Consider the following 16,065-nt stretch of genomic DNA (forward strand, 5'->3'; position numbering starts at 1 on the left):
GCCACTTTATATCTCTCTTCAAAATTATTTTTGTCTCTCATTTGAACTAGAGCCAAGAATTTGGAGTCTTTGTCTGCTGGGTTTTTTTTTTTTTCTCCTGACAATCCCCCCTGGGGCCACCCCATATCTCTTGGAACATGGGCTTAGGGAAAGGGGTGGAGATGGTGAAGAGGAGACACATCAGTCAACATTATATCATATCATCCTGGCAAAGGGCACCCAAATCTGACTCATCCCTCAAGATCCACACTGGGTTCTCACTTCCATGAGATTCCAGCCATTTTGGCTGCCCTCCACACCTGGGGGGACTCCTGTGCTTAGAACTATCCCCACTGTTACTGACGAGGAGCATGGCATGTTCCTCAAGGGTGTGAAGTGACACTGTTTTGTAGGGTGAAAGACACTGATTTTTGACACGCTGAAAATCCAAATATGAGGATGTTGCTCTTCCCATGTTTAGTGTTTTCCTAAGAGCCTTGATTAGAGCTCTAACGGGGAAGCTCCTGCTCCATAGACACACAGTCACGTGCTGCACAATGACGTTTCCGTCAGTGATGGACCACATATACAATAAGATAAGTATCATGCAGCCGAGGTGTGTAGCAGGCTATACCATCCAGGTTTGCGTAAGTGCACTTGTGATGTTCGCACAGTGACTAAATTGCCTAACGATGCATTTCTCAGAACATATCCCTGTTGTTAAGCAACATATGACTGTATATGTGTATGTATATGTGTGTGTACATATACATGTACACATACCCACACATACATAATTAAAATCATATTTCTCTAACAGACTTCTGGTTGGACTTTTTAGGAGCTGGCTATTTAGTCACAGTGCTTACTGTTTCCAATTTGCATTGGGTTTGCTTTCTTCCCCAAATCTTAGAAATCCACCAGTGATAATGCATCTAAATTCTAAAAAGGAGTTGGAGGATTTTAGACAAGGTGCCTCTGAGACCAAAGTGAAGGCTGGTCTTCCCGCCCTGCCTCAGCCTCAACCTGCCAGTCCTGTTTCTCCAAGAGATCCGTAGGGGCCGCTCTAGCCTAACTTCCGGAGCTGGTTTGTTAATGGCTTCCCAGCACTTCCTTTATGCCTTGCCTCAGGCATTCAGCGTGTTTCTCTTTTATGTTTAAAGCTGCCCCTCCTTACTAGGCCCCTTGAAGTTCTTTTCTTCCTAAAGATTGCATATAGAAATAGCATTGACTCATGCAGTGTCTTTTTCATGTAGCCCCCTTAGACAAGTCCAGACTCTTTATGCTTGAAGAGTATTTACTTTTAACCACAGGAAATAGTAAATTGCTCAACTGGGTACAAGTTCCTGTGTTGGATAGCTCCCTGTGCCCTCCAGCCCACTCTCTATCCTTCTCCATGTTCTGTCCTCTGGGCACCTCTCAGAGGGCTCATCCACTAGCCTTCCATCCTTCTAGGTCCCAATTGGGTCTGGCCAATGAGAGGCCCCGGAGGGGGTCTGAAGTAGGAAAGGAGTAAGACTGGGGTCTTTGTTCTCCCTCCCCCTCCCTAGGAAGTGACCGTGTTCTCTACCTGAGAGACCAAGCACACATTTCTTTTCATGACCCTGTCCTACTGTTCCTGTTCCAGCCTCAAAGCCCTTTGGTTCTGATAGCCTCTCTCTCTGGGAAAAGCCCGAAACTCCCCCTTGCTTCTTCTGCCCTGCTTCCAGCCTCCCCCACCCTGGGGCAAAGCTCACATCCATCTTACCCTCTCCTTATTTGTTTATGTAATGGATTATTGAACCCATTCTCAACTCCAGGTACTGTCCTAGGTGTTAGGGGTACAAAGAGGAAGAAGGTGACACATCCCTGCCCTCAGCTGGATTCAGTGAAGGGATGAAGACATGTTCAGAGTCTGACAGCAGGAGGGACATGCTGTAAAAGAGGTAGGAACAAAATGAGGGGGAAACAAAGGCCAAAGTTACCAAATTAAAGTTATTTTGCTTAATGAATGTGAGGAAATCCCTCTATAAAATCCTGTGAGAAGCATTGTGTTTTCTAATTTTAGTCACATTTGAAAATGTTGAGTGAAGATACCTGATTGTGATCCCCTGTTCTCATCTTAATGTCACATTTGACAAATAGCAGTACCTCTCCCAAGAACAGCTAGCAGTTTGTGGAGTCAGAGCTGTTTGTATTGAGGCAGCTGCTGAGCAGCAAATGCCTATGGGCAGTCAGAGCCCTAAAGAAATTGAGGAGCTGATTCTTTCCAAAAGGAAATTCACGGAGGAAAAAGCCAACTGATTACCTCATAAGCTGTCTTTGGAATTAATTTCAGTGCTTGTTAAAGGACCTAAATCCGCCTTTCATAAGGGTTCTCAAAGGAGTTCCTAATTAGGCCCCATCTTTTGTCACCTATAAGCGACACTCTCATTCAAGTCTCTGCACAATTTATATAAATGAAATAACATAGATTACAAATTACCCAAGCAAAATGGGGGGACAATTTTTCATACTATTATGAATTTTTTAAAAAGAAATATTGGCTTAGGGCTGTGAATATTGATTTAACCATTCCTTCAAGAGGACCAGGTGTGTCAATCAAAACATTCTCTTTACCCACAGTCTTGCTACTTCTTCCTGGCACTGGAAGTGAGTGATAGAGAAAAGACATCTTCATCATTCTGGATTCTTGAGCTTCGGCTCTCCCTTCTTTGGCCCAGGTGATACCTTAGATGGGCACATGTTGCTCCCTCCTCTCTGCTTCCTCTGCTTGTAAGCAGCTGGAGCTTGGCTTAACCTCTTTCAATACTTAGAGGAGTCGATGCCCTGATTGTGACGCTGTTATTCTTATACCCCTAGTATACGGGAAATGACTGAACCAATCAGCAGATTCTGAGGTTTCCAAAAAAGTGGGCAGAGTTGAGAAACAGAAAGGGGCATTATTGTGTCTGTGATCTACAAATGAGCTTCCATGCAGATGTGAGCACTTGACTGAGATGGAAATCTGCAGGCTTTACTTAGTTCTCCAGCTACTAATACTACCCAGTAGTAGGTTATAAAATCAGCTTAATTGGTCAGTATCAGCATTTGAGAAAGTGGAATAGAGAGGAAATATGTCGGAGTACCTCACACACAATGAGACTTGCATGAAATTTGTATTTGTTGCATATATGATATATATGTGTATTGGACAGAGATATAAATTATACTACTTTTTTTTTTTTTTTTTTTTTTTGCTGAGGAAGATTTGCCCTGAGCTAACATCTGTTGCCAATCTTCCTATATTTTGTTTGTGAGCCGCCGTCACAGCGTGGCCACTGACAGACAAGTGGTGTAGGTCCATGCCTGGGAACCCAACCTGGGCTGCTGAAGCGGTGCGAGCCAAACTGAACCACTGGGCCACTGGGGCTGGCCCTATATTTATTTTTTTAATTTATTTTTTTATTGGGGTATAATTATCATATAACATTATATTAGTTTCAGGTGTACAACATAATGGTTTAATATTTGTATGTACTGTGAAATGATCACCACAATAAGTCTAGTTAACATCTGTCACCACACATAGTTACAAAAATTTTTTTTTCTTGTGATGAGGACTTTTAAGATCTTCTCTTTTAGCAAATGTATGATACAGTATTCTTACAAATTATTATAAATTATATTTCTTGATATGGGTTGAAGCTAAAAATTTTTTGAAAAACACTCCCCTGAGAGTTATACAACGTTTGAAATAAGGAGATGTTTTATTGGGGACATGGCGGGGTGGGGGGGGTTTGGGTGTTGATATTGGAGGGGAAAAGGTCAGTTAAACAAAACAGCATTTTGAGATCAAGTGACCAAGATAATGATTTCTCGAGTTGTTAATTTATACCAGCTAAACTGCGCTATTAGCCACTGTTGGTCACGAGCTTATGTATTGTGAATTTCTCATTTTTTTACCATTTCATTTTCTTTCCTCCTCCTCTCTTTAGTTTTTAGTAAAGAAGTTTTTGAAAAATTACCCTATCATATATACTTAAAGAAAAATTTAAGGGGCCGGCCCCGTGGCTTAGCAGTTAAGTGCTCGCACTCCGCTACTGGTGGCCCAGGTTCGGATCCCGGGCGCGCACCGACGCACTGCTTCCCTGGCCATGCTGAGGCCGCGTCCCACATACAGCAACTAGAAGGATGTGCAGCTATGACATAACAACTATCTACTGGGGCTTTGGGGAGAAAAAAGGAGGAGAATTGGTAATAGATATTAGCTCAGAGCGGGTCTTCCTCAGCAAAAAGAGGAGGATTAGTATGGATGTTAGCTCAGGGCTGATCTTCCTCACAAAAAAAAAAACAAAAACAAAAAAAAAATAAAAGAAAATTTTAAGAGAATTTTCCTAACTGTGTCAGAGTCTAAAAGGGGTGAGTGTATACCCAAGTCAGAAAAAATTGGCAATAATGAGGGTAAAGAACCCAAAGGAGGAAAGCAGCCCTCGGGAAGTTGGAACCCAGTGTCCCCACCATTGTCCCACTGTGGCCTTCCCACCACATGCCCACCAGAATGCCTTCTGGGAATGACTGACCACTTAGTTCTCTTCTCTTCATTCTTCAAAACCATTATTGCTATTGACAGGTGAATCCTTGAAAAATGATGTAAGAGATTGTACCATCTAAAATTTGATTAAAAGGATTAAAACAAATTCTTTCTGTAGCAAGGACTGCCATTCAAAGCTACTAAAACTTTGCTATGGGAAAAAAAATCCCTTAAATAGCGAATTTTCTTTTTGGAGTTCAGTTTCTTATCATAAAATTTTGTATTCTCCAGGCTTTTTCCTTTGGCCTAAAAATATTGAAATGTTCAAATATGATCATTTATTCAGATTTGAATTTTGTATTGAACATGTATTTTGAGAATAGGAAAATATCAGCTAAAATAAAAATTAATATCCTTTGAGTTAAGAAAGTTCTTTAAGCTACATCATTGTTATTTACCTTTCTTTGATACTAAGAGTATATCATTTGCTCTCTCTTTTTAAGAATGAGATTAACAGTGAAAATAATCATGAAGATACTCATTTCCTTCTAGGGGTGCTATCTACAACTGGGGAAAACTGTTTTCATGTAGACTAATGGTTCTTACCAGTGGGAGCTTTTAGAAAATACTGGTATCTGGGCCCCACCCCCTGAGATTCTGATTCAGCTGATCTGGAAAGTGGCCCAGGCATTAAGATTTTAAAAAGTTGTGATGTGTAGTCAAAAAGTGGTGGTTCCTTGAATATTAATTTGATGTCGTGGCTTCACATAGGTGTTTTCATGGGTGTTTTTCTTCTACTCAAAAACACAAGTTTAAGCAAAGTTATGATGCTTTACTAAAAGCGTTAAGTACAACTATCAAAGAATTCTTTATTTTAAATACACAGGCACAAGAGACGTTTTTAATGTAAAAGTTTAATTCATCTGTTCTAACAGTCTCCAACATTTATCAATCACTGCTTAATTCAACTGTCATTTCCTCTTTAACCAACTTGAGTAGTTCTGCTTCTCTCAGTATGTTCTGGTTCCTTCTGCCTTTTGTCTAGTCAGAAACTACAGCTTCAGTTCAGTTTCTCCAGGCAGCTGCATATCTGAGGCGCTCGCTGATGTTCCTTCCTACAGCTTTTGGCTACATACACTAATTTGGTCATTCATCAAACACTTTCCCAGTGCCTGTTGTGGGCCAGACTTTGTATCAAGGCTCAGGATACAAAGATGACTAAGGCACAGTATTTTCCCAGGTAGAGGAGTTTCTGTGGCCGGTTCTCTCTTATACCAAGAGATAAGTGCAAAAATAGAGTATCCACAACAATGTTTGCAAGGAGAATTTAAGTGTCTCCTAACTCTGTCAGCAAAAGCTTCAGAGAGGTAATGGCATTTGAATTGAGTCTTAAAGGATAAATATGTTACTTGACCTGGCAGCAAAGGGGAAAAAGGACATTCTTGACAAAGAAAAGAGCCTTGCAAAAAAGCCACAGTCCGTGGCTTGTTCAAGCAAAGGTGGGAAGGTCTGTTTGTTGGTGAGGAATTGCAGGGGATGAGGCTGGCAAAACGGACTTGGGAGAGAGGCTGGCTGGACCTTTTTATGATATGCTTGCTTGCTCTTTGACCTTTGCACGGTAGGGAGCCAGCAGAAAGGGAACTCCGTGAACAGATCTACACTTTAAAAAGATTCATTTTGGGGCTGGCCTGGCGTACTAGTTAAGTTTGCATGCTCCACTTCGGTGGCCTGCGGTTTGCGGGTTCAAATCCAGGGCGTGGACCTACACACCACTCATCAAGCCACGCAGTGGCGGCATCCCACATACAAAATAGAGGAAGATGGGCACAGATGTTAGCTCAGTGACAGTCTTCCTCAAGCAAAAAGAGGAAGATTGGCACAGATGTTAGCTCAGGGCCAATCTTCCTCACCAAAAAAATAAAAAGATTCATTTCATAACAGCATGGAGGATGGACTGAAGAGAAAAGATACAGGAAGCAAAGAGAGTGAATTAGGACACCAAACTGTGGTATAGGCACTATTGATAAGACTTAAAAAGGACTTGAAATGATCACTTACAGGAAAAGCATGAGCATTGTGGAAAATCTGGAAGATAACAAGAGAAGTATTAAGAGGAAAATACAAATAATCTATAATCCTTTCACCTCACCACCATTAATGATTTGTTCTCTTTTTTCCTGATATTTTATATGGCTAAGATAATTTTAGATCCTGATTTTTCATTTAGTACTATGAAAAGCATTTCTTATTATAATGAAGACACTCCATTAGCATGATTTTAATGGCTACAAAATCACTTTTGTATGGATGCACATTAAAAATATCAAACCATTCCCTTAAATGGCTGTTTCCAAATTTTCATAAATAACCTTATGTTTAACATCTTTATGTATAAAGTTGCCTAAAACTATTGTTTTCATAGGCTATATAACTTAAGTAGAATTAATGAGTTAAACCACACTTAACATTAAGACTTTAATGCTGCTGTATTGCATTTCAGAAAAAGTGTAAAAACTTGTGCTTTAGATTTTAGAAATATTCAAGATATAGCATAATTTGGTTGGATTTGGTGAACAGTTGCTTTGGGAGAGTCAAAAATGATGAATTAGTCTAAAATGATTCCAGTTTTCTAATTTGGCAGACTTGATAAATTATATCGCCAGTAACCAAGAACAACAAGAATATAGGAGGAGCAGACCTTGCAGGGAAGATAATGAGTTCTGTTTTGGACTTGCTGCATTTGAGATACTGCACTGGTAGAAAATCTAAGTAGTACACAGTGGACAAGTGAAAATGTGGTGTGAAATTCAGCAAAAGATGTGCGAAACTCAAGGTCTAGATCTGAGAGAAATTTGGCAAATAAACGTTAGTCCAAGTTGTGTAAGTAAGTGGGAGAGAGAAATCAGTGACAATATAGGGGCAGGGGATGAAACTCTGGGGAACACTGCTGCTTTTCAGAATTGGGTAGCAAAAGGAGCCAGTGAAATAGACTCAGAAAGAGTATTCGGGAAAACCAGGAGTTAGCATTGTCATGGAAGCCAGGAGTGAGAGATTTTCTGGAAAAGAAAGGATGATCTGCAGCCCTGGCTGTCAACCCTATCAGACACATTGTTTGCTTTACCATCCCAAAATGAAATTTATAGATCATATAATCTACCTATGCACATAATTTAAAAAATCAATATAATGCCCCAACTGTAATATAAAGGAAAAGATAAAAGAATAGAATACTTTATAGAATAAGTATTTCAATATGTAAACATCGGGATTTAACTACATGAGTTGACACGATAAAGGAGTCAGATGGTTGCTCTGATGTGCAGAATTACCGTGGATGGGGATGCTGCAAATGGAGACCGGTCCACATGAGCTGTATTGCTTTGTTGATGCACATGACCTGAATTTCCAGAATGGCGAATATTCAAGCAAAACAAAGTACAGTTTTCCCTCGACTTACACTATAATTGTGTTGCTGGAAAATTCTGTGTATAAAAAATACTTTGTATTTATGTCTAAAACTGAATCAAATTCTCTGTTCAAATGATTATTAGTAGGTCTTTCACCTGTGGTGAATGTCCAGCAGGGTATTTGAAAGTCATATGTGACACAGGACAGTTGCTTCTTGGTGCAGGACTGTCCACTGCGTTGTACGACTCTTAGCTTTCCTGGCCCTGCCAATTAAGCCAGTAAGGCCCCTAGTTGTTGCAACCATCAAAAAGCTCTCCCGCAGCATTCCAGAGCACTCCCTATGGCGTGACACAGTCCAGGAAAAGCAGGGGTTCGAGATGTCAACGCCTCTCCTTAAGTCTTAGTCTTTAAAGTTCTGGGTGAGCAAGAAATGGAGGGGAAATAGCATAATGGTGTTGTAATCGTGACCTCTGTGACCTCTGTAGAACTCTGTGGTTCTCTCTCCCTCATCAGTTGATAGAATTTCTCCCCTGTTTCTATATAAATTGCTCCAGTCCTTCCTTCCTCTCTCAACTATAGGTTCTTCGGTTAATTCATCAGACACTCAAATATTGCAGTTTCCCTTAGCAATGGCTCTAATCTAGCCAGTTTCCAGGCCACTTAGAAACAAAATCTGTTCTCTAAAGCTGCTTCCAGCTTGAAACTTACATTTACCTGATTCAAACTTGTATTGTAAACATTAAGCAGAACATAATAAGGATCTAAAAAGAAATGCCTTAATTATTCTGGGTGATTTGTGTGGCATTTATACTGATCATATTGGGTGCAAAAGCTTTCTGCATTTCTTCCCAAGAGACCATTCTTCTTTAAGTCACAGGAACATCTGGAGCTTCCATTTATTCATAATTAAAATACTTATGAGATGTGATAAATGTGAAATCCTAAAATGCTATAAAATATAAGGTCCATAGTTGGTATGGACCATGATTGAATATAGAAGATCTTGGCATGTAAGAGTAGGTAAGGTCCTCTTATGCTCAAAATAATGACAAATGAGGAAAGTTGTGTTTCTTTGAACTGTTGTTTTAAGTCTTCAGACCATGGATACTCTTCTTACATGCGTCTCTGTTTCATTTCAGGTTTATTTTTTCCTCTTCTACTTTCCTGTGCCTAAAGGGAAGGAAGGGGCAGATATGGGATGGATAGAAACAGTGGAAGAAGCGAATTAAATTTAGGGTTCTGGAGGTTATGTTCTGAGTGGAAGAGAATAAAGAATTGAAGTCGATTTTCAGGGGTCTGTTTAAATGTCTTTGCCTACTCTCTTTTCTTCCCTCACCTCAGTTTCGTGTGAAGCCATACTGTAAATTGTAAAACACAGTATGTGTTTCTTGGCAGTGACATTTAAAAGATGGTAGGTCACTTTCATCAGTAAAGGATGTATATTGGTTTCCAGTGTGCTGAGGGTTTGATTTAGACTTGTCATTCGTTCAGAGGGACCCGTGAAGTTTAAGGGTAATCAAGAGGGACAGCAGGAAATATAATTCACAATATGAATGGAACATTTTGCACACAAACTCATTCACCAATATGAGAGTGTCCTGGATTACTTGCGTAAGCCTCTGTTAGATCATTCATGCAACGGGTATGAAAGGGAGAGAGAGGTTAGACTTTGTAAATTCTATACAGTAATAAAATTAATTGTATTAATTCATTATTCATTTTCAGTCAGGAAAAATAAAAATATTAGATAACAAACAGTGTTAAGCTGTTTTTCCACTTAAAAATCAATATTTCTCTAAGAGAATGCATATGGTGTGCAATTCTAGATTTAAGATGCTGCAAAACAGATACACAGAAAATTGTGCTTAAAATAGGTGCCGAGTTTGTTCTGTGCTTTCTGCAGCATATCTCACTACACATGTTGAATACTCCTCTCCCAGCTCCTTCTGATCCTCCCTACAAACTCAGTGTCATAATAGACTAGCAAGTTCTGTTCCAGTCCACTTTTTTCTTTCATAATGCCATAAGTAAATCACAGTAGCTTTTGCTTATTGTTTTTGCCTGACTTCAAAACCACTAGAGAAATTGTCACTTTTTAAACCTGGCTCATTTACCTTCAGCGTTTAATAGGAAGACAGACAACAGTCCTCTGAATTGCGGAGGGGTCTTGGAAGTGACCAGTTCTGTCAGGAAGAACTTGGTCCTCCACTAGCCAGTGACATCATGTTGCTGTTCTGTCCTTCAGAGGACATAGCTATGCTCCAATAATTTTGTTTCAGAGTACATTGTCTTCCTTATGACATTAACGATTCACAGTGGTTTTCAGTTTTTCTTGTACAGTCTTTAGATTCACTTCAAGGTTCTAAAGCTTTTATTTCAGATCTTGCTTTTTGTTCATTCAACAGAATTTGAGCTTCTGAATTCTAAAATCACATAACCAATTTAATTTCTCAATTACAGTTTTTCCTAGGTGCACAAAGGAAGATTAAACAGACTTTCTGGAGAAATCAACTGAAGCGCTGAAATTTTATTTTCACAGATTGCCATAAGGGTATTTTCTTGTGTATTTGTTTTATTAAAGACTAATTTTCTTCATCCAAGAGTGGAGCTTAGAGCACTTTCCTTTCTAGATGAGTGGACTTTTATACAAAGATACAGACTCAGAGTATGAGAAGAAAGCACAAGCAAGTTTTAATTGAGCCTCCCATTCCTCCTGAGATGCAGGGAGGAGAGTCAAGTCTTAGAGTTTCTCAGTGCTCCCCGAGGGCCCAGCCTGTGCCCCTCGTGGAGCAGTGCGGAGGTGCTGTTCTAGCAGCATGGCAAATCAGGAGACAGTCTATTCTCTTGATCTGGAGAAAGGAGAGGATTTCTTTCGAGGTGTCTCAGGCAGGCACACCACAGCAGCCTGCGCCCCACACACATTCTTTTGCTCTGGGCTGGGGGTCACCAAACTTCCCATAGAAGGCCAGATGTAAATACCTTCAGCTTGGCGGTCCACACGCTCTCTGTCGCCACCAGCCAGCCCTGCCATTGCGGCACGAATGCCACCAGAGGCCGTACTTAAACCCGAGGGAGTGTCTGTGCGTCAGGAAAGCTGGCTTTTCAAAGAGCCGGCAGCAGGCTGGACGTGCCCACTCGGAGTGTATTGCCCCCTGCTCTAGGGCACATCCCTCCTTCTTACTGGGCGAGCTGGGTGTAGCCCAGCCCTTAAGGTGAGAGGAGACATTTGGGGCCCTAGTTCCCCTTCACATGAAGAGTGACCAGATATCTAGAGGTTGGGCATCCCTAAGCACTTGTGGGCTCCAGGCCACCTCCTGGGACATCCCAAGGAAAGTTGTAAAATATAGCCAAGTAGCAGTTATACCTTTGCATTTTGTGTGTAACGTTGGAGTCTAAATTCAAACTACAGCATCTGGCACAAGTCAGACAGTCATATCTAAGGCCTACAGGCTTTTCCTGCGTTTGGGGACAAACTGGTAAATGGATGGATAGAAATGCTTAACAAAATGCATAGAACATGCAAGGGCGATATTCCAAATATTTAGTAACTCTTAGAAAGGCCCAGCTACCTACCAAGAGCAACAGGGCCTAGTGGTAGACAGCCAGCAAGGCTCTATTGGCAAGCTCTCGCTGGAAAGAAGTTCCCAATAAATGGTGGCAGAGTGTGCACACGTGCACACACACACATATCTATGTATAGCTAGAAATAAGACACACATGCATGTGTACATACATTTTTAAAGAGAATATCGAGACTGCATGGGCTTTCATTTCTCCATTGCAAATCTTCCTCTTCCTCTCTGTGTTCCTGATGGAGAGAAAGGGGACTTCTGCTACGCTTGAACCAATGCCTTCCTGCCCCCTGCCTTCCAGGATGCTCAGATCTTCCTTATTCTAAACCAATAGCCATTTATTTGAATACAACATTTTCTACTGGACGTGTTAGTCTTTGTCTTCAGAAAAGGCAGGTGGTCGTGCAGGCTAGGAATTTCAGCAGTGACCAGTTCACTGTGCTCTTTAATTTCTCTCTCTCCTGTTTTCCCTCTGAATTCTGCTGAGTTCAGCTTTGTTGTTGCTTCCAAAATGACCTCATTACAACATCCTCTATGTCTTATAAATAATGAGATTGGCAGTTAATGTATTTAGTAAAGTCCCATCAGACCTTTGGTGAGTAAAAGGAGCAAAGTCCCCTGTCAGTCTAAACTACCTGTTTGTGTTTCTTTCTCCTTCTCAGGTATACATACACATATACTCTTCTGTGATTTTATATTTCATTCAGAATTCATTTAAAAGTGTAAATTAACAAATGGAGGATGAGAAACGAACATTAGCCAGGCACGGTTGGTGGGAGCTCTGGAAACTGATGATGCAATAAAGTCAGGGTTATCTAGGCTGACTTCAGAGCTCACCAGAGGGAAAAAAATTTATATGTCTATGTCCAATAAATGTTTGTGGGAAGTAAATAGACTTTGGGGGCCTAATTGGTCCCTGCCTGTTTCTTTGTTACCATTCAAGTGTTATATAAAGTTCACTTTCTGTGGTAAGGTGTGTCCACTTTCAAAATCTGTCCCGCCTTGTGGAAGACAGCTTTTTTTTTTTCCTTTGGCATCAGTATGCCCCGCTTGAAGCAAGACTTTAGAGAGGAAAAAAACCTAGATCACTTGGATGCTGTTGGAGTTTGTTCTCTGTCACTTTGAGACTGGAAAAGAAAAGATGGCCGTCGACTCACAGATCTCTGTCTTTCAGAGGCTCTCGAAGCCGAGGCATCTGCCTTTGCTTCCGAATGGCATGTGAGGCCAGAAGCGGCCTGGCAGTTGCCTCTGGGACAAGATGTACAACTTAAGGACTCTGGATTTCCATGAACATTTACGTGGTATTTATTCCCCCTCCCTCTCTTCAGTCTTCTGTTTCCTGTTCTCTTTCATAATAGCATAGCTTTGTTATCTTTTTGGAGCTGGCACTGCCTGGAACCGATTTCTACAATTTAGAGGCCTCTGAGAGAAAGGAAATTAAAGAACAGTGATTAACTTCAGATAATGGTTTTTAAAAACAAGTTTTTTTTTTTAAGTGGAACCTTGAGTTTAAAGGAAAAGCATTGAATTTAGAAGAAGGAAGAAGATAGGTATTTATTTTGTTTAATAAAATTCAAATTTTTCTAGAACAAAAAAGAAATTATATAATGATTAAACCTATAAAATAATTTTCTTAAATATATTTCTTCAGTACAAGAGTCACTTAAAAAAGGATTTCCCTATATGCCTACAATTCATCCATCTTTATGGATTTAATATTTACTCATTTGAAGCAGGCATCATGCCAGGACCGGTGATAGACTGAGGAATGTCAAAATAAATCTAATGTAATTTACAATTTCAAGTGGTTTAAAATCAAACAGTTGAGGTGAGTCATATCTCCAAGTCCATGTAATAAAGATGGTGGGGGGCAGATGTTGGCAGACAGTTTCCTCTGGTGAGACTGGGGACAATATCCCAGAGACAGTTGTACTTACTTTAATTCTTGGTTTATACAACATCTCATTTTTCTCTCAACAATGTGTACAGTTTTCTTCTTTGGTAAAATGTTCAAATCTTTAGCCCATTTTTAAAATTCAGTTGTTTGTTTTATTATTATTGAATGCTGAAAGTTCTTTAAATATTCTGGATACAAGTACTTTATCAGATATGTGATTTGCAAATGTTTTCTTGTAGTATGTGACTTATCTTTTCATTCTTTTAATGATGTCTTTGAACAGCAGATTTTAAATCCATTTTATAAATGTTTTATTTGATGGATAATGCTTTTTGTGTTCTGTCTTTGAAATCTTCACCTAACCCAAGGTCACAAAGATTTTCTCCTGTGTTTTCTTCCAGAAGTTTTAAAAGGTTTTACGTTTACATTTAGGTCTATGATCCATTTTGAGTTAATTTTTGTATAAGGTATGGATGGAAGGATGGAAGTGCTTTTTTTTCTTTTTGCAAATAGATCTTCAGTTGTTCCAACACTCTTTATTGAAAAGATTATTCTTTTTCCACTGAATTGCATTTGCACCTTTGTTGAAAACCAATTATCAACATATGTGTGAGTATATTTTTGAACTCTATTCTGTTCCATTGATCTGTGTGTTTATTTGATGGCAATACTATATTGCTTTCTACTGTAGCTTTATAATAAGTCTTGAACTTGGGTAATAAAGGTGTTCCAATTTTCTTTTTTCACAGTTGTTTTAGTTATTCTAAATTCTTTGTATTTCCATATGAACTTTAGAAAGCTTGTCAATTTCTACAAAGAAAGCCTGCTTAGGTTTTGATTGGGATTGCATTAACTCTATAGATCAATTTGGGGAGAATTGGCACCTTAAAATATTGAATCTTCCAATCCGTATATAAGTTATATCTCTCCTTTTATTTAGGTCCTTTTTAATTTCTCTCAGCAGTGTTTGTAGTTTTCAGTGTACAGGTCTTGTGCCTCTTTTGTCAGATTTATTCTCCTAAGTAGTTCACATTTTCAATGCTATTGTAAATGGTATTGTTTTTAAATGTTGATTTCTCACTATTACTATATAAAAATACAACTGCCTTTTGTGTATTGATCCTTATTTTGTAATCTTCCTAGTTACTGATTAGTTTTAGTAGCTTTTTTCTGTATTTTATAGGATTTTCTACATAGATGATCATGATATCTGTATATAAGGACAGTTTACTTCTTTCTTTGCAATCTACATGCCTTTTCTGTCTTTTTCTTGCCTGATTGCACTGGTTGGAATCTCCAGTACAATCTTGAATAAAAGTGGTGAGGGCAATCATCCAGGTCTTGTTCTTGATCTTAGGGGGAAACATTCGGTCTTTCACCGTTAAATATGATATTAGCTGTTTTTCCTAGATGCTCTTTACAAATTGAGGTGGTTCTCTTCTATTGACGAATTTGCTAGTTTTTTTTACAGGAATGGATGCTGGATTTTCTCAGATACCTTTTCTACGTCTATTACAATAATCATGTGGTTTTTATTTTTTACTCTGTTAATATGATGAATTCAATGATGATGAATTCAATGAATTAACAATTTTCAGATGTTAAATCATCCTTGCTGTCCCAGGGCAAACCCCACTTGGTCATGATGTGTTATGCTTTTTATATATTCTTGGTTTTAATTTGCTAAAATTCTGTTAAGAATGTTTGCATCTATGTACATGGGGGTCATTGGTCTGTGGTTTTCTTTTCTTGTGGTATCTGTCTTGTTTTGGTATTTGGGTAATGCTGACCTCATAGAAAGAGTTAGCAAATGTTCCTTCTGCTTTAATTTTCTGGAAGAGTTTGTGTAGAATTGGTATTATTTCTTCTTTAACTGTTTGGTGGTTAATTCTCTGGTGAAGCCATCTGGGCCTGGAGTTTTCGTTGTGGGAAGGTATTTAACCACAAAACTCAATTTCTTTAATAGATATAGGGCGACTCAGGTTATCTATTTCTTCTTGAGTGAGCTTTGGTAGGTTGTGTCTTACAAGAAATTTGTCCTTTATATCTATGTTGTTGAACTTATTGGCGTAAAGTTGTTTATAATATTCCTATATTATCCTTTTAGTGTCTGTAAAATTTGTAGTGATGTCACCTCTTTCATTCCGGATATTGCTCATTCGTGTCTTCTCTCTTTCTTCCCTAATCTGTCTAGATATAGATTTATTAATTTTATTGATCTTTTAGAGAATAAGTGTTTGGTTTCATTGATTTGCTCTGTTATTTTTCTGTTTTCTATTTCGTTGTTTTTAGTTTTCATGTTTGTTATTTCCTGTTTTCTTCTTACTTTGGGTTTGATTTTCTCTTTTTCTAGTTTCTTAAGGGGGCAGCTGAAGTCATTGGTTGGATAGCTTTCTTCTTTTCTTTTTTTTTTTTTTTGGTGGGGAAGATTCGCCCTAGCTAACATCCATTGCCAATCTTCTGTTTTTTTTTTTGGCTTGAGGAAGATTAGCCCTGAGCTAACATCTGTGCCAGTCTTCCTCTATTTTGTATGTGGGATGCTTCCACAGCGTGGCTGATGAGTGGAGTAGGTCTGCACCTGGCATCCAATCTTGCAAACCTGGGCCTCCAAAGCGGAGTGCACTGAACTTTAACCATTTGTCCGTGGGGCCAGCCCCACTTTCTTCTTTTCTAAGGTAGGTGTTTAGTGCTATAAATTTCCCTCCAACCACTGCTTT

General features: G+C 39.2%; 1 protein-coding gene across 7 annotated transcripts in view; it reads left to right on the plus strand.

Moving 5' to 3' along the window:
• The window catches only part of ARHGAP28 (Rho GTPase activating protein 28), a 258,404-nt gene that overhangs the window by 59,418 nt on the left and 182,921 nt on the right, over positions 1 to 16,065 (plus strand). For 2 of the 7 annotated variants that reach the window (XM_058556680.1, XM_058556681.1), the window contains exon 2: positions 1,791 to 1,904. The exons of 4 other annotated variants lie outside the window; for them this stretch is intronic. The gene's annotated coding sequence lies outside the window, so the exon portion shown is untranslated. Of the gene's footprint in view, positions 1 to 1,790; positions 1,905 to 12,636; positions 12,753 to 16,065 lie in introns of those variants that run through there. One more of the 7 variants, XM_058556682.1, reaches the window with a different exon arrangement.

Source organism: Diceros bicornis, chromosome 16, assembly GCF_020826845.1.
Source record: "Diceros bicornis minor isolate mBicDic1 chromosome 16, mDicBic1.mat.cur, whole genome shotgun sequence".
In the NCBI taxonomy this organism is placed as follows: domain Eukaryota; kingdom Metazoa; phylum Chordata; class Mammalia; order Perissodactyla; family Rhinocerotidae; genus Diceros; species Diceros bicornis.